Here is a 27877-nt window from a genome sequence, read left to right on the forward strand (position 1 = left end):
AAGGACTCTCCTTCTTAACCTGTCCCCTCACCTGAGGCATGCTGACCCTCAGGTTAAACCTCTTCCAGTCACCTCTCCCTAATGAGAAAGCGACCCTATGGTCCTCTGGGATGATGGCAACTTTATGTTTTCATGCTCTAAGTTACTGTACAGTCAACAGAAGTACTTCAGAGGCATAGTCATTGCTGCACCCAGGAAATTTGCAAAAAGCAAAAGGTAAGGCAAACACTGGAATAATGATCAGGTTTGATTTTATTTGAAAGGTTGGAAAGACGTCGCGAAACATGAAAGGGTACAGAAAAGACTTACAAGGATGTTGAGGGGTTGAAAGGTTTCAGCTATAAGGAGAGGCTGAATAGGCTGGGGCTGTTTTCCCTGGAGCAAAGGTTGAGGCGTGACCTTAGAGGTTTGTAAAATCATGAGGGGCGTGGATGGGGGTAAGTAGACAAAGTCTTTTCTCTGGGGTGGAGAATTCTGAAACTACAGGGCGTAAGTTTAGGGGGGAGGGAGGAGAAGATTTAAAGTGACCTAAAAGAACCACCTTTTCACGCAGAGGGTGGTACGTGTATGGAATGAGCTGCTAGAGGAAGTAATAGAGGTTGGTACAATTATAACATTTAAAAGGCATCTGGATGGGTATATGAATAGGAAGGGTTTAGAGGGAAATGGGCCAAATGCTGGCAAATGGGACTGGATAAATGTATGATAACTGGTTCGTTTGGATGGGTTGGACTGAAGGGTCTGTTTCTGTGTGGTACATGTCTATGACTCTATAAATAGCCGAGAGACAGGGGTGTTATCCATGGTGACACAAGACCTCTTTATAGGAACATTTGTTAGTACTTAAGATATCTGGTTGGCATAGATAAATTGGACCAAAGGGTCTATATCCATGCTGTACATCTTTATGGCTCTATCCCAGGGATAACAGCTAAGGGATCAAAGGACCCACACACTGATGGTTTATAGGCATTCTTCCTCAATGCATCCTCATCAACTGAATGCCTACGAGAGTGTGATTCCCAGTTTTGGAGCAGAAAATAATGGACTGAGCACTGCGTTGGGTATAGGAAATAGGATACACAATCTAAGTCATACAGCCCAGAAACAGACCCCTTGGTCCAACCAGTCCATGCTGACCATAGTCCCAGACTAAACTAGTCCCACCTGCCTGCTCCTGGCCCATATCCCTCCAAAACATTTCCTATTCATGTACTTATCCAAATATGCTTTAGGAAAATCTCAACATTAGTGAAATATCAGGTTTTACGTTTGCTCGCTGAGTTGGAAGGTTTGCTTTCAGAAGTTTCGTCACCATACTAGGTAACATCATGAAAACAAACCTTCCAGCTCAGCGAGCAAACGTACAACCTGAACCTCAACCTGAGCTATAGATCTTTTCAAAAATTGCAGTGAAACATAATAAAACCATTGCTGGGATGCCTGAACCAAAGTGTCATTCATATTCCTCCCAAGGTCTGGGAGATAGAGAGATCAATCACCTCAATCCAACACGCTCTGGATATTTTGCAGCAATAAGATCTTACCACCCTGAGTGGCATATAGAGAGCAAAGAAATAGAGTTTACCAGCACTCACTGGGATCATCAATCAGTCCCAACCCAAACACAAAACACAAAATTAGCCACTACAAGTGGAAAGGTACATCTGAGACACACAAATGCCAGGCAATGACCATCTCTGATAAAAGGCAAATCAACCACCACCCCTTGATATTCACTGGTGTTACCATCACTGAATTGTCAACTAACATCATCCTGCAGCAACCAATGACCAAAAACTCAACTGAACACACCATAGAAGCATTTCTCATACTTTAAAGCATTGTAGAAAACTCCAGAATCATATATAGAAACTAGTATCAGCTTCATATTGCTTTGAGGCAAATCAAAATGTACACAGTGAGCAGTACGAAGTTATTCCAACTCATCAATGAGAAGCAAGGCCTAAGCCCTCACCCCAAAATTGTGATGATGTTGCTCCTTTAACAAGGTTATGTCATCCTTGGTTTCTCTTTTTCAGGAGGTTATAAAGACACGGGTTCCAGAAAATCTTGGTTGATCTACTTGAGGAAGCTTAAGCTTTTAAAAAAAAATGCAAGAGGAGTGACCAGTTCTCCCAATTCAGCTTTAGTTGGTTTAGTTTAAGAGAGAGTGAGGACTGCAGATGCTGGAGATCAGAGCTGAAGATGTGTTGCTGGAAAAGCACAGCAGGTCAGGCAGCATCCAAGGAGCCGGAGAATCGACGTTTCAGGCATCAGCCCTTCTTCAGGAATCAATATGGTTTAAGTTAGTTTGGTTTTAGCAGTCTGGCTGATCAGAGTAAGCAGTTGGACAGTTTTGAGCCTGCTGGTCAAAGGAACAGCTACATGGAAGGTGTTTCATGCTGAATCTCTCTGCCATCACACACTCTCTCTCTCTCTCCTGTAAGACCTTGTGTTTGATTTTACCTTTTTTGCCAAAGGGTGTTTATGGGGATTGTTGCAGGAATTTGGAACAGCATCATTAAGTTGGGATAATCTGTTGGATTTTCGATAGGTTAATTTAGTCTACATTGTGTTCTCTTTTGTGTTTCATTCAGTAATCTTGCAAATAAATTCGGTTTTGTTTAAAACGGAGTGGTTGGGCCAGCTGCATTACTTCTAGTATATTCACTATACACCTGCTTAAAACAACTAGCAAAGTTAGGGTCCGGTCAACTTTCTTGAAATGCTTTGAGAAGGTCTGGCCTGGTCCATAACAATATCTCGTAAACAGCCACGTGGTCAGGAGAGCGAACTCCAGGTGGCTTCCCAGTTTCCTCACTCCAGAGATATGGAAACCAACAGAGATGTAACGCCCTCATCCGTGCTTCTCTGACTGTGATCAATTAAACAGGGATCCAAAATGGGAGCTTCCTGATCAAAACAATCAGACAGACAATAATTCAGAGAACTGTAATTTCTTAAATATGCTCAGAACTCTAAAATCAATTAAAGTTCACAGTCACACACAACCTGTTCATCACAGGAGCCAAACACTTAGGCTCAAAACAGAATGATATAAGCTGTTCTTTTTAAAAGAAAAAGCACAGTGGAATACCAAATCCAGTTTTGACTCCTCAGGATTTCTCCTCCTGTTGTAGTATACTAATCTAAAACCGTGTCCAGGGAAAGGTCACAGGGTGGCTAGTCTCTGTCACCCTCAAACAGACAGACAGACAGTCTCTCACACATCCCCTGAACCTATGTTATTTCAGAACACAGTACCTGTACAAAATTACAAATAATTGGCTGTGTAAGAGTCAAATGCTTGATACAATAAAATAGTCTTTAAAATTTCATGGCTCATTTGAAAATTTCAATTAAGGTACATTTGGCTTGATGTAAGCTGAAACACAAATGGCTGTACAAGTGTGGAATGAGCAATGTAGTTTTAAAACCAAAAAAGGTCCATTCCTGAAAACAACACCAGAACTCCAACTGGAAAACTGGCTTTTAGGTGGAGGGCAGATGTTTCTCAGAATCACTGAGACAGTCTCCTGTGGGTAAGGTCTATTCTGCTATTGAGGCAGCTATGGGCTATCACTGTTCAGTTTATGACAAAATAAGGACAGAATTAACTCACCATAAAAAAAACTGCAAGTCACCAGCTGTCACTGACCTAATAAAACAAAATTTATTGATATCCTTTGCTTTTCTCTAACAAGACTCAATTTTCTGCTCCTTTCTATTCCAGGCTGCATCTAATGGATGTTTGTCTTCCCTGCAATAAAAAACCTTCACTGACACTGTCCATCTTCAGTGCCAATTTGAAAGTCCCAGTTAACATACAGAGTTTAAAAGGGTTACATTTCGTTTGTACGGTTTTGAGTACAGCATAGACAATTAAAGTGAAGCCAAGTAATGTGATTACAATGACCAAACTATTTGATAGGATTAAAATGAAGATTCATTCCACTAGAAGGGAACAATCTAGAACAAGGTGTCCAAACCCGAAACTTCGAACTGTTCAGGTATGATATCAAAGTTAGCCTTCTTCACACGAAAAGCAGTGAATTTCAAATTTTCACTCCCGAGACATATTCAAACTGGAAATAGGAACTGATTTTTAGTGTTAATGATTAAATTATGAGGGGTATAGATCGGTGAAAGAGCCAAGATCCTATCCCCAGGACAGCAGAATCCAAAACTAGAGGGCACAGGTTTAAGGTGAGGGGGTGGGGGAAGACTTTAAAGGGATCTAAGGGACAACTTTTATGTGCAGAGGGTGGGACGTGCATGAAATGACCTGCCAGAGGGAAGTGGTGGAGGCTGGTACAATTACAACATTTAAAAAGGCATCCGGACGGGTATATGAATAGAAGCGTTTAGAGGGATATAGGCCAAATGCTGGAAAAGGGGACTGGAATATCTGTTCGACATGGACGAGTTGGATGGAAGAGTTGGTTTCCGTGCTTTACAGCTCGATGACTCTAAAACAGGTAAATAGAGTTAATACACAGATCAACCAAGTTTCAACTGAATGGCAGAACAGGCTCAAGGGGATGAATGGACTCTTGTTATTCAATTTCCAACTATGAGGTAGACACCAGCTTAGCTCCGGATTGATTGTTAGGGTGCAGTCGGTACGACTGAACTCATAGTCAAACAAACCAGCACCATCATGCTCATACTCTGATCGAAGGTGGTTTGTTTTCGGATGATGGGACTGGGTAGAGACACAGTATGGCTTCTGACAGACTTTAGATAAGAAAAATGGATGAAAAGCATTGAAGCTGAACCCACCTTGACTGTGCAGTGGTCCACTCTCACTAGGTCCAGGGGAATTACCAAAGACAGACACTATTCTCCGTTTCAAACAGACCAGGGCAGCTGCAGATTAAACAGGTTCAGCAGGTTCTGGTTTGTTTCTCTCCTCTCACGAAGTGCAGGTCTTCATTGAGGAGGAGGAGGAAGGGGAAGCGGGGTGGGGGGGGCGAGACAGGAAAATGGACAGGTTTCGCTGAAGCTCATGCCTGATTAACTTGAGTCACCATAATCACTGCCCCCTCCCAATTCCCACCTTATCCCATCGCCTTACTCTCTGCCCATCAAGTGCAAACTCCAGATTCCAATGCAGGTGAGGGCCAGCCTGATCTCAGTCACTCCCCATTTCAATTCTCCTTCCCACTCCCTCTCCGACATGTCCATGCTCGGCCTCCTCCATTTCCACAGCATATCAGACCACAAATTTGAGGGACACCGCCTTATCTTCCACCTGGGCAGCTGACAGCCCAGAGGACTCACCACTGAGTTCTCCAATTTCAAATAACCTTCCCACCCACACCCCCTACCCCCTCCCTTCCATTCCACCAACCGGCCCTTCCTTCCATCTAACAACCAGACCCATCCCTCCCATCAATCAACCTCATTGGGCAGAATGGTGAGGTGGTGATGGGTGCAGTCTCCAACTAAACCCCCCCACCCTCGCCCCCAGTCCTGAAGAAGGGTTGTACCCAGAACATGGACTTCTCCACCTCTTGATGCTGCCCGGCCTGCTGCGTTCTTCCAGCCACTTGCTCGTTTACCTTGAATTCCAAAATCTGCAGTTTCCGTTTCTCCAATGCGCGTTTGGCAAGAAAGGCAGAAATTATAATGGAGGAACTTGCTGCTGCACTTTATCGCTCAATGTAATAGGCAGATGCCATTCAACCCTTTAAGCCCATTCTACCTTTCAATGATAAAGGTTACAAAAAAAAAAATCACTCAACGCCAGGTTATAGTCCAACAGTTGTGTGACTTTTAAACTTTGTCCACCCCCAATCCAACACCAGCACCTTCACATCCTCACCTCTCAATGGGGTCACGGCTGATCTGTATTTCAACTCCACTTACCTGCTCATTACTGATTCCATATGCTTTCTATCTTCATCGAATAAAAATCCATCAATTTACTTAGAAACTTTCAACTGACCTCCTTTAGTAGGGGAGGACTCCAGTAAGAAATGTTGCCTGACATTAACTGTAGTCTTGATTAGAATTCTCCCACCAGATGAGATAGGGGAGGAAAAGAATCAAGCTAGCACCTCTTTAAACATCTTAAACACCTCCAGAGGTTCAGTCCTTCACGTCCCCAAGAGAATACAAGCCGTTGTTTATGTAACCTGTCGGCTTAATTAAATGTTTCAACCTATGCCCCCTCTAAGCTGCAAGGCTGTGCAATGGTCCACCTGCCTCACACAGGTACCAACTGGTGTACGGATGCATTGACATCAGGTTGTGGAAGCTGCTGTACATGAAGACCTGTTCATCAGCAGGGAAAAAAAAAAAAGAGCACCACGGCCTTCAGCCCTACGATCATTGTGCACATCACAAAATGAGTTCATAATGGCCAGCTTGTGTGATTCTCAAGGCAGGCAGGAACGGAGAGTGCGTGTCAGGAATTCTCAGAATCTGTAGTTCCCCAAATCTTAACCATTTCTGCTACCTGACACCTCAGAAGCTGCTGTTCAGTTGAAACAAGAACGCAAAGTGCCAATAAGCCTCAGTGAGTCAGGCAACACCTGTGCAGAGAGCAGTCAATGTTCCAGGTACGAGGTTTTTGTTCAAAGGAATGCCCTTAGCAAAGGTCAGACCCAAGTCATTAACTCATTGCATCTCTGCACATGTGCTGTCAGAACTGCTGAAAGTTTACAGCACTTCCAACCTTCACCTTCAGATGGTTCATTTACAAGAGAGATGGCTGAACAACCAATTGTCATCACCTCCATTATAAACCTCTGCTTCCGTACTCCCCTCTACCACATACAAACATGCAGTGGGCCAGCTCCAGTGAATGGGAGATTCAGATTAAACACCTGCATTCCCATCTCAGGCATAGCACCTGTAAGATTTAGAATAAACTTGCCTATTTCCTACTCCAAGTCCTTCACCCCAGTTTCAGAAGGGAGCCGTGCTTAAAAAGGAGTTATTTCCATTCCCCATGATTGAAATGTTTTTGTCACCATCCAAAATACATGCTATTCAATATCGCCGTTCCCTTGCTATTGCTGGGGCAACGTCCCAGAATTTTCTCGCTATCATCATTGTGGGTGTCCCTATACTTAAAGGACTGCAATGCTAGAAGATCAGCACCTAATCACACAGGCAGTTCAAGATGGGAGATAAATAAAGGCTAGCCTGTTCTCAGCTCAGCAAGGAGGATGCCTATACCCAGAGTACAGATATTAAGACATTTGTCAGTTTGGTATTAACTAAATAAAAACTGGCTCCAATCACAGATTCTGCTCCTTTACAACTTTCTCTATCCTTCTCCCTAGTAACAGTCAGAGCATGGTCAAGGCTATTCACAAGCTTAGTGCAGTATCTGATCTCACCCTCACACGCCCAAGAAGTGATTCCAATCACATACTTGCATTAGAACCAAGATCTGCTATTACCAGCTCGATCACACAATCAAAAGTCTCAACTCATCTGTTGTTGAAACCCTCACCCACACCCGGGTTCCCTATAGATTTGATGGCTCCATCACCATTTCCACAAGTGTTTCACACTGCCACACCACCACCCTCATCGTTATAGATGAAGCGGTTCCTCAAATCCCCTCAATCCTTCTGCCAGATGCCTCCTGGTTATTGAACACTTTGGGTACAGATACGGGCCCTTCCTAAATGAATCACTGATGAATTGAAGAAATCAGTCATCCTTGCCTGGTCTACATGTGACTCAAGATTCACAGTAATGTGATTGATTCTCTGGAGTGGTCTGATAAGCCACTAAGCTCAAGGGTAATCAGGGATGGGCTACAAGAACTGGCCCTGCTGGTGATCCACGTATCCCACAAAAGAATAAACTAAAGCCTCTACCCTCTTATGTACTAACTTAGTATCCCCTGTATAGTAATCACCCCAACCGCTCCAAATAGCAAGTGCCAAATTCCAGCCTGCTGTTTGATATCCCATGACAATTTCACCCACTCTGCACTGAGTTTGAATCAGAACCATCAGTGAATCAGAAACAGTCATGGTTCCAGCACTGAACTCTCTCCCTCACACGGCTCTGTACATTCCCTGCCACCCAGACATGATTTGTTTTAACAAATAACGATTTTCCTCTAACCCTTCAGTCAACCTGTGAAGCATTTCCCAAAGATTAGCCTGCGTCATCAGTTCTCATGTGGAGCTTTTATCATAATCCCTTTAGAAACCATTCTACAGAACAGTAGGGCTGTGATTTCATCAAATAATGAAGGTTAATGCTGAGTTAGGTAGGAACACCTAGATTTATACCTCAGAATTTATCAGGGAGAGAAAGAGATGGCAAATGGCACTCAGTGGATAGCTCAGTCAGAAAAGTTGTGGACAGAATAGCCACATACAGAAAGATAGCGCCACATTTATAAAACATGTAGTGAAATCATCCTTTTAGGAAAGAAGTCTCATTAGTAAAAGGCTACTTAAGAAACAGAAACTTTAGGAAACAACGTCAGTGGAACACACATTGTTGTTTCTCTCCACTTATGGCTTAAGCTCCTTAAAGTTCCACTTTTTATGATGCCCTGCCATTCAGTGATGGCACCCTCCAGGCTACCTTCAGGATGCTCGAAAGTCCTTCCTTCATCATAGATCTGTTGATGGGTCTCAATTTCCTGACCTGCCCTGACACACTCACCCTGGTCAGAAAGAGGGAGGCATTCAACACAAAAGAGTACTTTGCTTTGGTGGAGTTAAATTTCTGTTGATACAAGGACACGGTCAGGAATCTTGAGCTGTTAATTCGGAAATCCCGAACACAATATCTCTTGAACAGGGATAGTAGAGGGCACCAGCAACAGGTTGATTCAAAGCGGAGTACCAACTGGTGACCATGGATGCCAACTTGGTTTTCAAATTCCTTGCACATGAAGTTGGCTTACATTCGGTCTATTTTATTAGCAAAACTGCACCCTAATGGAAGGCAAGCTTCCAGGTTTCCCACATTACTCCAAGGGCAGCAATGGTCTGGCAAGGAGACAACATGGTTCTCACATAGAGCTGCTCACAGCACCATGACTGAGCACAAAGCTCAGCACTGCAGGTAAATGAAACTCTTTGCAACTCATGGATTTGACAAGCAGGGCCATTTCAGCTCTCTGCTCTGAGCAACATCCGACAGGCGGTGAGGGTCCTGAACAAAGGCTGAATGCTAATCATCTTGTGGTTGATGGCTCAATGAATGTACAGCCATCTGGTCAGGGAATGAAGCTGCGCTCGGCAGAATGTACTGGATACAACAGAACAAAGTACGCCTGCCTGCACAGAACACCCATCCATCCATCCTAGAACGAAAGGGACTCGAATTACAAAAACGGTATAATGTAACCCCATAGAAATAGAACCATATGTTTTACATTGTCAAAGGGTCCACAATATTATGCCTGTAAATCAGTCACAGAATCATCCGGAAACTGAATGTTTGTCTTCTCTTGGCAACTGTAAAACTTGTAATAAATCAGGGAAGGGCAAACACAGGTCAAGTCAATGGCAGGGGGAGGAGGAAGGCGCAAGGTCTGTACAACAAGGGACCATACAACCTGCATACCAGGGGACAGAGAATGAGTTAATTTATAATTATGCATCATCAGGGTCAGACCCACACCAACACCAAGATAGGGGGGTGCTGGCATTTACACCTACTTGGCATCATCTCAGCTGTGCCACACATGCCATCTTCCAAAACAAAGAGGGCTGCAGTAAACCATTGCTCAATATAAACCTGCCTCCAGTGGGACGCAGTACATAACTGGATGCCTTGGCTGTAAAAAGGGTTTTACTAACACCGGAGCGAGCCAAAACAGCCAAGACTCCAATCTGTTCAGCTCCAGTGACCCTAGGCTCAGTTTGAATCTGTACTTTGGAGAGACAATGACTTAGAATAAGCCAAACGTCTAAAGTGTAAACACCTGCAGAAATGGGATCTGAACCTGTCAAAGGCAGCCAATGACAGAATGACGCGCATGACACATTTCAAAGTCCAAGGCTACTTACTGAGAGACTCACGGAGGCAGAGGCGCAGTGGTCTAACTCTCTCTACCAACTACACTGAAAGGCTGAAGCTCACCAGAGGCTGTATTAGAGAAAGTGAGACATGAAATGTATACTATACAAAGAAAGTTAATTGAGAGTGTAATTAGGCATCTCAAGAGAACGTCGTGTACTGTCTTGAAAGAAATTGACCGTATTGCACTTTTGTAATGACAAATCGGAACCCCCCTTTTAAAAATTGTGACGCGTACTTTATCAAAAGTTACAAAAGTTGTATCACACAAAATATATTCCCCACAGTATACCTTTAATCAAAAAAGTAGCTATCCTTCCTATAGCTAACAAGGCAAGAAATTATCCCCACTACCTCTTCCCCCAACATGACTTCACACAAAAAGGCAACAGCTGGTGTGTGAGAAAATGGCAGCATGTTTAAGCCAGTAAACACTATGTTCTACACTTTCCCAGAACATAAACATACAGATATTGGGGCGAGAATCGAAACAGAAGATATCAAAATACAAATCCCTTCAGGCTAAATTGGTCAATGTAAGACTGAAGCAGAAACCCAAAATACTTGTAAAAACAACAAGCACTCAAATGTCACTGGGGAATAGCCAGAGTGTTGACACCTTTTAACACCAACATTTTCAAGCAGCTTCAATAAGGGTTGAGGGTCAAAGGCCAAACTGGCTCCCAGTGCCAAACAAAATGTTTTTAAGTAACTTCTCCAAAGTTCAAAGACAGCCAATCTAAAGTGGACAAGAAAGAGACATTTTTTGGTTTTGAAAGATCAACATTGCATCCGTTACAAAAACAGTCAACTGCCCAGTCACTCTTCATTCCAAAATGGCCATTATTCATTTTTATTTTTTCTCAAATATTAAACAAAGTACATAATTCAAGTTAGAGTGAAATGTCACTATTTGACTATAGTGCACATTTTTACCCAAGCCTACAAAGAGAAAGCCACTTAACTCCTTGTTCCTGCATCAAGTCTCAGAAAGTGTTATCCCCATAGCCCTATTCCTCAGCTCTCTCACTATACCCTTTTTACAATTATTCTTCCACTATCCCTTATTAATTACACTTTCACCACTGTTTCTAATTGGACACTCTATAGTTTAACAGCCCCTGTTTATGGTAAACAAATCTCCTTACACATTCTTTCAGGTGTCAGTTACTAATTTGAGTTTGCCTGTTCCTCTTCAATGGCAATTTTTACTTCCTCTGAAACTTTCAAATTTTGATCATGTCATTTGTGTTTCCCATCAACTGGCCCAGAGTGGACTCAGAGACATGTTTGTCTCTCTATTACAAAAGTCACCCACTGCAATTGCCTTAAAGAAGCCGGTGTCCAACATCCTTCTGAAATTAACTGGTCAAAAAAAATTGTTCACAAAATCCCAGAAAGTTTCTGTTTTTTTGTTCCTTTATTATCTCTATAGGATAGGTTTTACACGTTTCAAACAAAAAGAACTGCATTACAAACTTCCTTCGAACAGTTCAGCATTTATCAACTCCACGTCAAATAGCATTCACGGCTCTGCACTACGACTTTTGCCTCAGGTCAGAAGATCTTGGATCCATGACCCAGTCCAGCATGTAATTGAGGCCAACACTCCAGGGCAGTACTGGGAACACTGTACCAAAAGATTTTGCCTTCCATATGAGACAGCAAATTGAAAGCTAGCCTTATCTGTCCAGTAGACAATAGATCTCATGAAGGTAAAAACAATGACTGCAGATGCTGAAAATCAAATACTGGATTAGTGGTGCTGGAAGAGCACAGCAGTTCAGGCAGCATCCAACGAGCAGCGAAATCAACGTTTCGGGCAAAAGCCCTTCATCAGGAATAAAGGCAGTGAGCCTGAAGCATGGAGAGATAAGCTAGAGGAGGGTGGGGGTGGGGAGAGAGTAGCATAGAGTACAATGGGTGAGTGGGGGAGGAGATGAAGGTGATAGGTCAAGGAGGAGAGGGTGGAGTGGATAGGTGGAAAAGAAGATAGGCAGGTCGGACAAGTCAAGGAGACAGTAACTGAGCTGCAAGTTTGAAACTCGGATGAGGTGGGGGAAGGGGAAATGAGGAAGCTGTTGAAGTCCACATTGATGCCCTGGGGTTGAAGTGTTCCGAGGCGGAAGATGAGGCGTTCTTCCTCCAGGCGTCGGGTGGTGAGGGAGCGGCGGTGAAGGAGGCCCAGGACCTCCATGTCCTCGGCAGAGTGGGAGGGGGAGTTGAAATGTTGAGCCACGGGGCGGTTTGGTTGATTGGTGCGGGTGTCTCTGAGATGTTCCCTAAAGCGCTCTGCTAGGAGGCGCCCAGTCTCCCCTATGTAGAGGAGACCACATCGGGAGCAACGGACACAATAAATTATATTGGTGGATGTGCAGGTGAAACTTTGATGGATGTGGAAGGCTCCTTTAGGGCCTTGGATAGAGGTGAGGGAGGAGGTGTGGGCACAGGTTTTACAGTTCCTGCGGTGGCAGGGGAAAGTGCCAGAATGGGAGGGTGGGTCGTAAGGGGGTGTGGACCTGACCAGGTAGTCACGGAGGGAACGGTCTTTGCGGAAGGCGGAAAGGGGTGGGGAGGGAAATATATCCCTGGTGGTGGGGTCTTTTTGGAGGTGGCGGAAATGTCGGCGGATGATTTGGTTGATGCGAAGGTTTGTAGGGTGGAAGGTGAGCACCAGGGGCGTTCTGTCCTTGTTACGGTTGGAGGGGTGGGGTCTGAGGGCGGAGATGCGGGATGTGGACGAGATGCGTTGGAGGGCATCTTTAACCACGTGGGAAGGGAAATTGCGGTCTCTAAAGAAGGAGGCCATCTGGTGTGTCCTATGGTGGAACTGGTCCTCCTGGGAGCAGATACGGCGGAGGCGGAGAAATTGGGAATACGGGATGGCATTTTTGCAAGAGATAGGGTGGGAAGAGGTGTAATCCAGGTAGCTATGGGAGTCAGTGGGTTTGTAAAAAATGTCAGTGTCAAGTCGGTCGTCACTAATGGAGATGGAGAGGACCAGGAAGGGGAGCGAGGTGTCAGAGATGGTTCAGGTAAATTTAAGGTCAGGGTGGAATGTGTTGGTGAAGTTGATGAATTGCTCAACCTCCTCACGGGAGCACGAGGTGGCGCCAATGCAGTCATCAATGTAGCGGAGGAAGAGGTGAGGAGTGGAGCCGGTGTAATTACGGAAGATCAACTGTTCTACATAGCCAACAAAGAGACAGGCATAGCTGGGGCCCATACGTGTGCCCATGGCTACACCTTTGGTCTGGAGGAAGTGGGAGGATTCAAAGGAGAAATTGTTAAGGGTGAGGACCAGTTCGGCCAAACGAATGAGAGTGTCAGTGGAAGGGTACTGTTGGGGACGTCTGGAGAGGAAAAAACGGAGGGCTTGGAGGCCCTGGTCATGGCGAATGGAGGTGTAGAGGGATTGGATATCCATGGTGAAGATAAGGCGTTGGGGGCCAGGGAAACGGAAGTCTTGGAGGAGGTGGAGGGCGTGGGTGGTGTCTCGAACGTATGTGGGGAGTTCCAGGACTAAGGGGGATAGGACAGTTTCAAGGTAGGTAGAGATGAGTTCAGTGGGGCAGGAGCATGCTGAGACAATGGGTCGGCCAGGGTGGTCAGGCTTGTGGATCTTGGGAAGGAGGTAGAACCGGGCAGTGCGGGGTTCCCGGACTATGAGGTTGGAAGCTGTGGGTGGGAGATCTCCTGAGGTGATGAGGTTCTGTATGGTCTGGGAGATGATGGTTTGGTGATGGGGGGTGGGGTCATGGTCGAGGGAGCAGTAGGAAGAGGTGTCCTCGAGTTGGCGTTTGGCTTCAGCGGTGTAGAGGTCAGTGCGTCAGACTACCACTGCGCCCCCTTTATCCGCTGGCTTGATGGGGAGGTTGGGATTGGAGCAGAGGGATTGGAGGGCTGCGCGTTGTGAGGGTGAGAGGTTGGAGTGGGGGAGGGGGGACGACAGGTTGAGGCGGTTAATGTCCCGGCGGCAGTTGGAAATGAAGAGGTCAAGAGCAGAAACGTTGATTTCGCTGCTCGTTGGATGCTGCCTGAACTGCTGTGCTCTTCCAGCACCACTAATCCAGTAATAGATCTCATGACACTATCCAAAGAACAAAAAGGGAATTGAAACTTGGAGACCTGCAAACATCACTGAGAGAAGACTATCTGGGCATTAAATCACTGCTTGTGGGGGCGTGCTGTATATAAATGGGCTGGCACGTTTCATAAGCTGCATACAAGACACTACACATCAAGAGTTACTTCATTGGCTGGGAAGTGCTTGAAAACATCCTGAGGTTAAGTGAAGGGTGCTACACAAATGGAAGTCTTCTTTAACTTTCTAATATTTTAACACTAAGTGGTAAAAGGAATAAAAGTAAACATCGTCCTTATTCCAATAGGTTACATCTATCAGCCCTACTATTCTATTATCAGTTATAGCAACATGAGCCTTTTTACAGGAAGCCACTCTCCTGATTTCCCACCTTGCTGTTTCCTAGTTATCCCACCTCCTCATTCTGATTACCCCATGCACAATCAAAATGACAAGCCCAAATACTCATCATTGCTCTTTTATTCAGTCACTGTCCATTAGAAACTTGAGACTTGGATTGCACATGGACCTCCTGCCATTGTATCCTCACTAATGTGATTCCAGCAGAGTCACAACAGACTCATGTTGAGGGTGTGTCAAATCTGGGCTCTTCCTTCACTCATGCCTGATTGGTCTCACCTTTCTTTCCAATTTATCCTCCACATTCCACTCACTCAAACGTCTTCAATGTTTCTCTTTAACCACTCTCCTGGTCTGTCTCTCGTCTCTTTATGCTTGTTTCTTGTACATTACTTAATTTCTTATCGTAATGGCCCGACGTTTGGTAAATTCCTCTTCCAGCCTCATTCTATTCACTTTTGTTTTCTCTATTAATCAAAAGTACCTAGTTTTTGCTACATCCGTTAAAAATTTAGACAAACAGTTATCCAATCTAGACTATAACCCCCTTCTATTGATCACAGGTCATCATTTTAGCTGATTTGTCTCCAGGCTTATTGCATCACAGATCTTTTTGCTCCTGCACTAATATAACATTTTGTTGTCTCCCTCTTTCAAATCAAAACATCTTTCCTATTTGCTTTTTAACATCGAAACTAAAATAGTTATGTCAAGCTGTTCTTTCTCAGATGGTCCTCAAACCTCGTAGAATCTATATCAATTGCTCGATCTCCATCCAGCACTCTGTGCTGTTCTCACTGGATGACAGACTTTTCCAGATACATTGTAAAGTCACTCCCATTCCTTGCTGCTTGATTCAGTCCTATTATGAGATAACGACCCAATTGTTGCTTGATTTTTTTTCCTCCAGCTGATTGGAAAGATCTTTCCATCGCTTCCTTTCCATCATTTAGCAGTCTATAATGGATTGACAGCTTCACTTTATTTGTCAATCCTCTGAGCTGAATTCAGCCTTCACACCAATCCCTAGGTTATGTTTCAGGGCAGCAATAAAATCAACATTTTTTTGCTGGCCCTCCCTTTTGCTAACTCAGTCCTCTTGGACAGTTGTAGCAGGAGTATTCAGAGAGACCTATCCACACCTTTGTTAACACCCTCCTTCTGCCATTGTGTTTACTGTATTCTCCTTTACAATCAGCTGTTTGTAACTCAGGGTTTTCTCAGCTCTCAGTCCAGCCCACTGGCAGATGTGGGTCCCAACCTTTTCAAAGTAGCAACAGCTCAGAAGAGGTTCCTGGTCTGTATCCCACCAACTGAATATTGTTAAAAAATAGCCACACCACATTCGGACAGACACGAGAGAGAGCCCAGCTTTAAAATGGTCACAACAATCTACACTACAGGAAGGAAGAGTGCTGATTGGTCAGATGAGTCTGATTGGAGAAACTATGGAGAACTATGCAAGCTCAGAGATAATTCAAAGGAAAGACACAATGGTTGAGCATATCCTTTTTGTTCGCAGAGAGGAGATCCTTGTATTTGAAGGCGTTATTTCTTGCAGTGATAAATGAGCCACATTTCCATTTTTAAACCATTTCTTCGTGGAGTTTTGTTGGTTGGGTTTGCACTTATTACCCTTACCAAATTTCCCAGTTGACAGTTTAGAGTCAACCGGAGAGTTTAGAGTCAAGCATTGGTCAGACAATACAAAGAAGGCAGATTTCCTCCCCGGAAAGGATAACAGTGAACCAGATGGGTTTACGACATTGACAATAGTTGCATGAATACCTGTAGACCAGTTTTCTTTTGTCAGTTTCAAATTTCACCATCTACCACGATGGGACTCGAACCCACGGGGCCAGAAACATTAGGCTGGCATTCTGCATTATTAGACCAGTGACATTACAATTATGTCATCGCCTCCCCTATCAGTTTAAATGGGCAGTTGATGCAGCTTTTATTGCACTCTGAATTATTCAGCAAGTGCTGGCCATCAATAGAGTCAGACCCTACGGCAGACAATTTAAAACTTCTCCTCCCACTACCTGATCTGACCTTTTTCCTTTTCCCATGTTTTGCACTATCTTTCCTATTCCCTCTTTCCCCTTTCTTCTTCCCTACCTTCTACACAAATTGAAGACCTCACCCACAGCCACCGTTATTGTCCTATAGATTGTTCCCAGTTTTACGCAGGTAAAGCTTGTTCATTCAGCAAACAATCATTCTTACCTTAGAGTTAATCACAATGTGCCACAAATTGATCCCTTCCATCTTAACCCAAACTCACCAGTTAAACATTTAATCTCTAAATCTTACCAATCCTGCAATGTCTAAAAGGAGGATGCCAAAAGCAACTCCTAGGGTTACCAACCCCACTCAACTGTTGGTTAATCTATACACGTCATCAGCCATGCAAATCAGAGACAAAAAAAAACAGAAATCGCAGGAAAAGCTCAGCAGGACTGGCAGCATCTGTGGAGAGAAAGCAGAGTTAATGTTGCACGTCGTGTGACGCTTGCTCAGAACATAAACCATGGCTTAGCGGGCAGTACTCTTGCCTGAAGGTCATAGATTCAAATCCCATTTTAGGGACTTCACCTTAGTAGTACCTTCACCAGAATAATAATGAGGGAGTGCTGTGCAGTTCGAATTGCCATCTTTCAGATTAGACATTAAATTAAGGTTCCAGCCATCAGCTTGAGTATGGACCATTGACAAAACTATGTTAAAAAAAAACCTGACAGTGACCGGGCTAATATGTACCCCTTTGGCAAAATCATTAAAATTATCTTCAGGTTAGCTTACTGTTGTGTGAGAGAGTCAGTTGCATGCAAATGAACTGTCACATTTCCGATATTACAAGAGGAACTACATAGATAAAAGCAAAATTCAGATACTGGACATCTGAAATAACAGCAGATAATGCTAGAGAAACTCAGCAGGTCTGGAGGTCTCTGTAGAGGGTTAATGTTTCAAGTCCAGAATGATTTTTTTCTGAATGATGATTATACGATCCTTTGGACATCCTAATGATGGAAAAAGATGCTACAAAATGCAAATCCTTCTGATAGTGCATTGGATTTCTCAGCTTCCAACATAGAATCCTGTTTAGGCTGAGTCTGTGCCTCAAGGTCACAAAATCCAGCTCAGACTGAGAGGCCTACCCACCATGGTTTCTAACTCAGAGGCCAGGATATTGGCCCCAGTTAAACCACAGACAAATGGCACTGTCTAATAAGATAAGACAGCCTGCCTAAATGTCATGACACTATTATGAAGAGGATCAAGTCATTCTTTAGTTACCCTAGCAAATAACTTGATCAGATCGATTATCAGAAGAGGAGGAATGCGCAGGGAAACGGAGAGAAAACAGAAGAAATGTCACTAGGTGATTGCTCATTCAGAGAGCTAGCACAGATAAGGGACTGAGCGGCTTCTTTCTGTGCTGTAACAACTCTGGGATTCGGTGATAATTATCTTTCAACCATAGGCCAATATGGTCCAGACTGAACACACCGGGTTGACCACAAAGAATGAATAACTGAATGGCACTAGAAGCGTGCTGTGCGCAAGCTGATGACCTTGTTTTCAGAGCAGTACAAAATTATTTAATTGGACACAAAGCACCTCAAGAAATTCTGACGATCTTTCTTTAAGATTCTGTCAGGATGTTTCCCGCACCTTGTTGGAGATGACCATAGAACCGGGAAGTGGGAGGGAAATGGGGGTGTGTTGTGGTGACAGGAAGACACACGATGGTCAATGGTGTTTTCACTGCTGCATGGTGTCACAATCCACTCAGTAAAACTCTCCAATTGTCTAAACACATTCAGATTGAAGAAAACCACCAAGACGTCATTAGGCAAGAGGCTTCATCAATTCAAACATATCAATACATTACTATTTTGCAGGCACAAAACAACAGCTAAGGTTTCAAAACGGATCTCTTCCCCGGCTTTTGTCGTAAAGGTCCACTGGCCAGAACAGGAACAGATTGTAACAACTTGCGAATACGATTTGCGAATAAATTAGATGCAAATCTAAAATCACAATCTCTCCTCAGGCTGTGCCACCAAATTTTCAAAGCCTGCACCACGCTCAGTTGAGTTCTGCGTTCTGATTTATAGGTTTTACTTTGTGAGCACTGAGCACACAAATCGGAGGTGAGAGGTCACAGTGTTGGTAGCAATCAGAGAACAGAGCAGAGCATTATTAAAAGTTTGGCTACCACTAACCAGTGCTCATCTTTATAATTCGCTCTTTCCCCCAACAGGCTGGGTACAAAACAAAAGTGATCAAAAACGTTAATCCAATATTAGCCTTTATATATTCTAACCTTTGGATAGAAAGAGGAGCAGGCTTTGCTACAGTTTAGGAAGGCCTTGATTAGACCATTTCTATACATCTTTGGATATCGCACATTGAAAAGGATACGTTTGCCTTTAGGAATGGTAGAAAAAAAATTCACCAGAAATGTTTTCAGGCTTCCTTATGAGGAGACAGGAAACACGAAAGATTCCCTAGAAGGGCAAGGGCGGATAACATTGTGATATTTCATTGAGAGGTTCAATTCCCGCCTCAGGCAACTGTCTGTGTGGAGTTTGCACATTCTCCCCGTGTCTGCGTGGGTTTCCTCCCACAGTCCAAAGATGTGCAGGTTAGGTGAATTGGTCATGCTAAATTGCCTGTAGTGTTAGGTGAAGGGGTAAAGGTAGGGGTTGCTCTTCGGAGGGTTGGTGTGGGCTTGTTGGGCCAAAGGGCCTGTTTCCACACTAAGTAATCTAATCTAATCTTCGTAGGTAGACAGTTTTTCAGTCAGGGTGGGGCGAGGGGGTAATGCTAGTAGTGGCATAAACCATACATTGCCATGTAAATGTTGATTCTGTGTATTTGACGACCCTATTTGTCAGTCCCAACAATCATCTTCTTGGACCCTGTTATTCCAACAACCAGAATCATAAGAGCATCATAGACTGGAGTGTCAGGCCCGCGCAGTGTCCCATCCAGCCAGCTCGGTGGGAACTGTGGGAAATTGAATTTCCCAATGGGCAGTTCTTCTGCATCTGGAACCACCCAAGAGAGTCCATTAAAGTCACACAATTCTTGACTTGTAAACTCAATCGCAACCCAGGAAAAGTTAAAGGATTAAGGACCTACTCTAACTCCAGGTTACAAAGAAATTGACCCCCACATCTCCACCCAAGTGTAATCATGTGAGGCTTCAATAGTCTACTTAAAGGCCCCAACACTGACCAATAAAGGAAAGCATACCAAACGCCTTCTTCACTATCCTACCTACCTGCAACTCCACTTTCAAGGAGCTATGAACCTGCGCTCCAAGGTCTCTTTGTTCAGCAATCTTATTTATGGGGACATGATCAGTCATGATCTCAATGAACAGCAGAACAGGGTCAATGGGTTGAATGGGCTACTCCTGCTCTTAGGCTTCCCATCTTCCCCCATTCTGAGAGATCTCAACATACCAGCTAGGAAGGAGTGACCATGGGCAGATGGGTAATCTCATTCTTCTATTTCAATCTCCAATTCATTCCTGTGATAAATGGTCACTTCTCAGTTGGTGATTGGACCTTGAAAACTGAGCAAGAACATTAACTAAATCTCAAACCTTTGCCACTCTCAGGATGTCCCAGATAGCTGTGAAGCCAATTATGTTTGAAAGTTAGCTATTGCTCATAGATGGGAAATATGGAGGTGATCTGCCACTAGGGCAGCACGGTGGCCAATACTGCTACCTCTCAACACCAGGGGTCCAGGTTCGATTCCAGCTTTGCATGACCATGTGGACATTGCACATTCACCCAGTGTCTGCATGGGTTTCTTCCAGGTGCTCCGGTTTCCTCCCATGGTCCAAAGATGTGGAGGTTAGGTGGAGTGGCCATGCTAACTTTCCCCGTAACGTCCAGGGACATGCGCAGGTTTGGTGGGTTAGCCATGGAAAGTCCAGGGTTACAAGGATAGTGTTTGGAAGTGGATCTGGAAAAGAAACCCGAAAAGACCACGAGACCTTCAGCAGAGGAGCTGACAGCAATGGAGGAGAAAAAGGAGAATGCAAAGAGAGAACAATTTCAATGCGCACACAATTTCTAAAATAAGGCAGGATCAGGACAGAGGGTTTTGAGAAACAAGAAACACAGACCATAGAGAGTCACAGAACTACAGCACAGATACAGACCTTCGGTCTAACTCGTCCATGCCGACCAGATATCCCAACCCAATCTTATCCATCCTGCCAGCACTTGGCCCACATCCCTCCAAACCCTTCCTATTCATATACCCATCCAGATGCCTTTTAGGTGTTGCAGTTGTACCAGCCTCCACCACTTCCTCTGGCAGCTCATTCCACACACGCACCACCCTCTCCATGAAAATGTTGCCCCTTAGGTGTTTTTTTTATATCTTTCCCCTCTCACTCTAAACCTAAGCCCTCTAGTTCTGGACTCCCCCACCCCATGGTTATCTTATCTATGCCCCCCGTGATTTTATAAACCTCTGTAAGATCACCCCTTAGCCTTCGACACTCCAGGGAAAACAGACCCAGTCTATTCAACCTCTCCCTAAAGCTCAAATCCTCCAATCCTGGCAACATCCATGTTTTCTGAACCCTTTCAATTTCACAACTTGGGGGCAGTGGTTAGCACTGCTGCCTCACAGCACCAGGGACCCAGGTTCAATTCTAACTTGGGAGACTATCTGTGTGGAGTTTGCACATTCTCCCTATGTCTGCGTGGGTTTTCTCCAGGTGCTCCTGTTTCCTCCCACAATCCAAAGATTTGCAGGTTTGGTGAATTGGCAGTGTGAAATTGCCCACAGTGGTCAGGGATGTAGAGGTTAGGTGCATTAGTCAGGGGTAACTATAGGGTAGGGGAATGGGGCCGGGTGGGTACTCTTTGGAGGGATTTGTTGGGCCGAAGAGCCTGCTTCCACACTAAGGATTCTATGAACATCCTTCCGATTGGAAGGAGACCAGAATTCCACACAATATTCCAAATGTGGCCTAACCAATGTCCTGTACAGCAGCAACATGACCTCCCAACCCCTGTACTCAATACTCTGACCAATAAAGGAAAGCATACCAAACGCCGCCTTCACTATCCTATCTACCCACAACTCCACTTTCAAGGAGCTATGAACCTGCACTCCAAGATCTCTTTGTTCAGCAACACTCCCTAGGACCTTACCATTAAGTGTATAAGTCCTGCTAAGATTCACTTTCCCAAAATGCAGCGCCTCACGTTTATCTGAATTAAACTTCAACTGCCACATGCATACACTCTGTTTAAAATAAAATTCCCGTCATGTCTTTTTTAAAATCTCTCTCACTTAAAAGTGTGCTCCCTAGTCTTAAAATCCCCCATCCTAAGGGAAAGACAACTACCATCAACTCTATCTGCATCTCTCATTATCTTATAAACTTCTATCAGGTCATCTCTCAACCTCCTACACTCCACTGAAAGAAGTCCCAGCCTATCCAGCCTTTCTTTATAATTCAAATCTTCTGTACACCTTCCAACCTGCCATCCTGGTCAATCTCTTCTGAAACCCTCTCCAACTTTATAATACCCTTTCTATAACTGGATGATCAGAACTGGACATAGTATTCCAGAATAGGCCTCAGTGACATCCTATATAACCCCAACATAACATCCCAACTCCTATTCTCAAAGGACTGAGCAATGAAGGCAAGTGTGGCAAATGTCTTTTTAACTGTCCTGTCTACTAAGAGGCCCCAAACTTTAAAGATTACATACTGTACCTCCAAGCCCTGGATCCCTCTGTTCTACAACATTACCCAAGGACTTATCACTAATTGTACAAGCCCTACCCTCGTTTGTTGTACCAAAATGCATTACCTCCCACTTATCCAAATTGAACTCCATCTGCTATTTTTCAGCCCATTGACCCATTTGATCAAGATCCCTTTATAATCTTAGAAAACCTTCTTCACTGTCTACTACGCCAGCAATTTCGATGTCATTTGCAAACTTACTAACCACACCTTCTATATTCTCATCCAAACCATTTATTTAAAATGACAAAGGAGGACCCAGAACCAATCCTTATGGATCACCGCTGGTCACAGGCCTATTTGGCACTATTTCTCGGTGTGGATGCTGGACGACCTGCTGAGCATTTCCAATACTTACTTCAGACTTTCTGTACCCAAACCCTTTCTTTCTTACTTTGTTTCAGTGCCAGTTCTGATGAAAGATCAAGACGAGGTCCTTTTCTTGCCTTCTTTTTTGCTTGCTCTGCACCAATCTTGCTGGGCACTTCCAGCACCCGCCAAAGTGCTTTTGAAGAGTAGCCACCGTTGTAATGTAGAAAATGCAGCAGCCGAATTTTACACAGCAAGATCACACAAACAGCCATGTTATAATAAGTAAGATGAGGTTTTAATGATGAGTGAGGGGCAAATATTTGTCGAGTCATATAGCACGGAAACAGACTCTTCAGTCCAACTAGTCCACGCCGATCATAATCTCAAATTAAACGCATCCCACTTGCCTGGCCCATAAGCCGCCAATTTTTTTCTCATTCATGTACCTATCCAAATGTCTTTTACAATGTTGTAACTGCACCCACATCCACACTTCCTCTGGAAGCTCATTCCACATACAAACCACTGCGTAAAACTGTTGCCCTTCGTGTCCTTTTTAAAATCTTCCTCACCTCACCTTAAAAATACAGCCCCAAGTATTGAAATCCTCTACCCTAGGGAAAAGGCACCTGCATTCACTTTAACTATGCCCCTCATGATTTTGTAAACCTTAATTTGTGGGCGGCACGGTGGCACAGTGGTTAGCACTGCTGCCTCACAGCGCCAGAGACCCGGGTTCAATTCCCGCCTCAGGCGACTGACCGTGCAAACTCCACACATTCTCCCCGTGTCTGCGTGGGTTTCCTCCGGGTGCTCCGGTTTCCTCCCACAGTCCAAAGATGTGCAGGTCAGGTGAATTGGCCGTGCTAAATTGCCTGTTGTGTTAGGTAAGGGGTTGATGTAGGGGTATGGGTGGGTTGCGCTTCGGCAGGGCGGTGTGGACTTGTTGGGCCAAAGGGCCTGTTTCCACACTGTAAGTAATCTAATCTAATCTAATCGTCACCTTCAGATGAGCTCCAGTAAAGAAAGTCCAAGTCACTGACAAGATTTTATCTTCTATTCTTTCAGACATAGCCATGGCAGCTCTCAAATCCACTTGGGAAGTCAAGCAGGAGCTGTTCCTCTGATAGTGCGGCTCTCAGTACTGGCACTGGAGACGGTTAAGTATCAGGAAATTTCCACAGGTCTTGCTGAGCCTGTGGAAATCTACTTGGGGGTGACCCTCCTGCTCTCCGTCAGTGAGGTGAACACAGCCCTTACCCAACGAACCATATCACACCATTGTATCTGTTCGAGAAGTTTAAAAACCCATTGCACAGCGAAGGTCCCATTGTACGGATTTGTTAAACAACCTTTCTCAGATGGCTGATTTCCAACACACACACACAAACAAAAATACAAACACACTTAAAGAAGGACTTTTCAAAGTACTGCTCTAAAATGCAAGCAATTCCAAATAGTAAATATTTTTTTGTTTTCTGTCCATTTTTCCTGCTAAAAATATTTCTGTTCACTCACATCAGGGCACAGAGGAAACTTTGTATATAATCAAGCTTTCACACCACAGCCTGGGCGAACCCCATCAGGAAATAAAACCAAAAGGAGAAATAAAACAGCCAGGACTTTCCCTGGATTTGATCAAACTAACTGATTCTCAACCACTACCCAAACTTATACAAGCTGCATTGCTATAGCATCTACATAATGAGCTGTAGCACTGGAATGTTTTCAAGACTCAACAGGCATTGAAAAGCACAGCTGCCAATAGCAGAGAGCTTAAAATGCAGGGTCATTTAAGAGTCATATAAGAGATGTGCAGCATGGAAACAGACCCTTCAGTCTTGGGCCAGAATACAGCAGTGTCCTGATATTGGAGGGTTGTAGGGATGAAAGAGGTCAGAGAGATAGAAAAGAGGTGAAGCCATGAAGATATTTAAAAAGATAACAAACTTTGACTGAGTGATATTATCACTGGACTATTGATCCAGAGGTCATATTCTGGGATTCCGGGTTCAATCCTGCCACGGCAGACATGGAATTTGAATTCAATAAAAATTTGGAATCCATTGTTGATCGTCATAAAAACCCATCTGGTTCACTAATGTCCTTTAGGGAACTGTTATTCTTACTTGGTCTGGCCTACGTGGGACTCCAGACCTACAGCAATGTAGCCGACTCATAACTGCCCTCTGAGAAGTTAAGGATGAGCAATAAATACTGGCCCAGCCAGAAACACCGCATGCCATGAATGAATGTGAAAAAAAATCTTAAGGCCGCCTGATTGTGAATAACGTTGGTCAGGATACAGAGGTTTCACATCATTTCGGAACAAATTATTTCTATTCACGCTGTCACAATCTTGGTTTTTTTTTTAAATTGAAGCTTTCAGCTTTTGAACCGAGCCGTTTTCAATGTCAGGTTCAGTCTTTGATTTGTCCGATCCCGGTTCACAGCCAGGGAAGGCACAGATTGGCTTTATATCCTCAGGGCATGTGAATACTAGCTGGGATAGCCCTTGGCCAGTGATGCGGGGTGGGGGTGAACATGAAGACACTGACAAGGACGACAACAAGGAAGTGGATGAAACAGAATGACAGAGCTTAGCATTTGAGAACCAATAGACCAGGTTGACCCTGCTGTGTGTTCGCACGGTGGCACAGTGGTTAGCACTGCTGCCTCACAGCGCCAGAGACCTGGGTTCAATTCCCACCTCAGGCGACTGTCTGTGTGAGTTTGCACATTCTCCCCGTGTCTGCGTGGGTTTCCTCCGGGTGCTCCGGTTTCCTCCCACAGTCCAAAGATGTGCAGGTCAGGTGAATTGGCCAATCTAAATTGCCCGTAGTGTTAGGTAAGGGGTAAATGTAGGGGTATGGGTGGGTTGCGCCTCGGCGGGGCGGTGTGGACTTGTTGGGCCGAAGGGCCTGTTTCCACTCTGTAAGTAATCTAATCTAATCTAATGTCGGGTCACTGACATAAAATGCGAACTCTATTGCTCTGCCATTTTCTAAGGTACTGACTATTTCCAGTATTTTAGATATTGGGTTAACTTGTTTTGGAAATTCGTGACATAAACTGCATTGGCAAAGGGAATAGACAGAATGAAAAAGCATTGGTTTAAAATCTCTCATGGTAGAAAATTTCCACTAATGGTATCACTGGTAATAATTTCAAGGTGCTCCTCCACACTTTCACCTTCAAACAATAACCCTCTTGCTCCAATTTTAGCAGATAGCTGTTTTCACAAACACCTCCCTCAGGACTGCAGGTAGACAGTGGTGTGAGTAGTAATGTTGCTGCACTAGTAATAGAAAGCCTGGCTAAAGTCCTGTTCACAAGTTCAAATCCCCCCCACAGATCTTGGTAGAATTTGAATTCAATGAATAAAATCTCAAACGAAGAGCTAATCAGTCATGGTGACTACAAAACTACTCTCAATTAATATTAAACTCCATCTAGTTCCCTATTGTTCTTGAAGAGAAGAAAATCTGTCATCCTTGACCAGTCTGGCCTATACGTAACTCCAGATCCCAGAATTGGCAAAATAGAAGTCTAGTGAATGGAGGCAGGGGCATGAACAAAAATGGCCTAAAGAAGACAGGGCTATTGTTAATGATGTGTTAACTATGTTGTGACAGTCAATGTATATACAATTGAAGGAGGTTGATTAAGTGTCTTGAGAACATGAAGATTGAGGCTATGACCTTCTGAAACCAGTAAGCCTGACAGCGGCTAGACTGCACAGAGTCACCAGCCTAGACAAGTTTAATCTAAAAGTTTAGGCTTCAGTTTGGTTTTTGTTACAGTGCCCCTCAAGGGCTAGCAAAAGGTCATTTGATTATGGTTTACATACAAAAACACAAGAGTATAAAGATAGATGACGAGGACAGAGTTGGTGGGTAAGAGGCAAAGATATTCAATACTGATTCTGTAAATAAACTGACAATAGAAAAAGAATCATATTTAACCATCTGGGCCTTAGATTCATTTAATAGAGCGAGCACTCATCTGGGTCTAAAACCTAGCTAAACGCATCTCACTCAGGTAAGAAGCTTCTTTCTTACCAGCCAGATTGAATTCAAACTATGATTTTAGGGCCGAGGAGAGATTGGTGCCTTGTGTATGTGCATGCGCAGAGTTTAGGTCTATGTTGCAAACAGGTATTACGACATTCCATTTGAATCCAATACGGATTGCAACATTCAGGTATTCCCCATTCCATCGTTTACAAATTCAGTGATGCTTTCTACATTTTCAGCTGGTCCCATTGGAGAGTTATTGTTGATTCAGCTAGAACCTGACCATGCGAAACCTTGACCTCATTGATCCCAGGACTCAACCTCCAACTCCATATCCTATCCCAACTCAGAAATATCTGCTTCCTGGTCACTAAACCTCAGTCCAGGTTCTTTCCACCTTTACATTAATCCACCAACATCCTTCCTTCTGCCCCTCCAAAGACTTTAATGTTCTCAAAATAAATAATACTCACCTCGCAAAAGGTTCGTTTGCCCATTCCCTAAGCTCTCATCCCTAGGTCATCTTGCCATGCTCCCAATACTGATGACTCACTGTTAAACCTTTCCAATGCCAGGCTTCACTGTGCCCTCAGTAGAAAGCTCGAGACTTTCATTCTGGATTAGTGGTGCTGGAAAAGCACAGCAGTTCAGGCAGCATCCGAGGAGCAGGAAAATTGATGTTTCGGGCAAGAGCCCTTCATCAGAAATACAGGCAGAGTGCCTGAAGGGTGGAGAGATAAATGAGAGGAGGGTGGGGGTGGGGAGAAAGTAGCATAGAGTATAATAGGGGATGAAGGTGATAGGTCAGGGGTGAGGGTGGAGTGGATAGGTGGAAAAGAAGATAGGCAGGTCGGACAAGTCATGGGGTCAGTTCTAAGCTGGAAGTTTGGAACCGGGGTGAGGTGGGGGAAGGGGAAATGAGGAAGCTGTTGAAGTCCACATTGATGCCCTGGGGTTGAAGTGTTCCGAGGCGGAAGATGAGGCGTTCTTCCTCCAGGCGTCGGGTGGTGAGGGAGCGGCGGCGAAGGAGGCCCAGGACCTCCATGTCCTCGGCAGAGTGGGAGGGGGAGTTGAAATGTTGGGCCACAGGGCGGTGTGGTTGATTGGTGCGGGTGTCCCAGAGATGTTCCCTGAAGCGCTCTGCTAGGAGGCGCCCAGTCTCCCCAATGTAGAGGAGACCGCATCGGGAGCAATGGAAAGAATAAATTATATTGGTGGATGTGCAAGTAAAACTTTGATGGATGTGGAAGGCTCCTTTAGGGCGTTGGATGGAGGGGAGGGAGA

The 27877-nt window shown here is 44.4% G+C and overlaps 1 protein-coding gene across 11 annotated transcripts in view; it reads right to left on the minus strand.

Moving 5' to 3' along the window:
* Positions 1–27877, minus strand: part of LOC140467201 (transcriptional enhancer factor TEF-5-like) — a 262516-nt gene that overhangs the window by 209683 nt on the left and 24956 nt on the right. The window contains exon 1 of one of the 11 annotated variants that reach the window (XM_072563402.1): positions 4786–4803. The exons of the other annotated variants lie outside the window; for them this stretch is intronic. The gene's annotated coding sequence lies outside the window, so the exon portion shown is untranslated. Of the gene's footprint in view, positions 1–4785; positions 4804–27877 lie in introns of those variants that run through there. 11 annotated transcript variants of the gene reach the window in all.

The sequence above is a fragment of the Chiloscyllium punctatum genome, chromosome 45 (genome assembly GCF_047496795.1).
Source record: "Chiloscyllium punctatum isolate Juve2018m chromosome 45, sChiPun1.3, whole genome shotgun sequence".
Classification (NCBI taxonomy): Eukaryota; Metazoa; Chordata; class Chondrichthyes; order Orectolobiformes; family Hemiscylliidae; genus Chiloscyllium; species Chiloscyllium punctatum.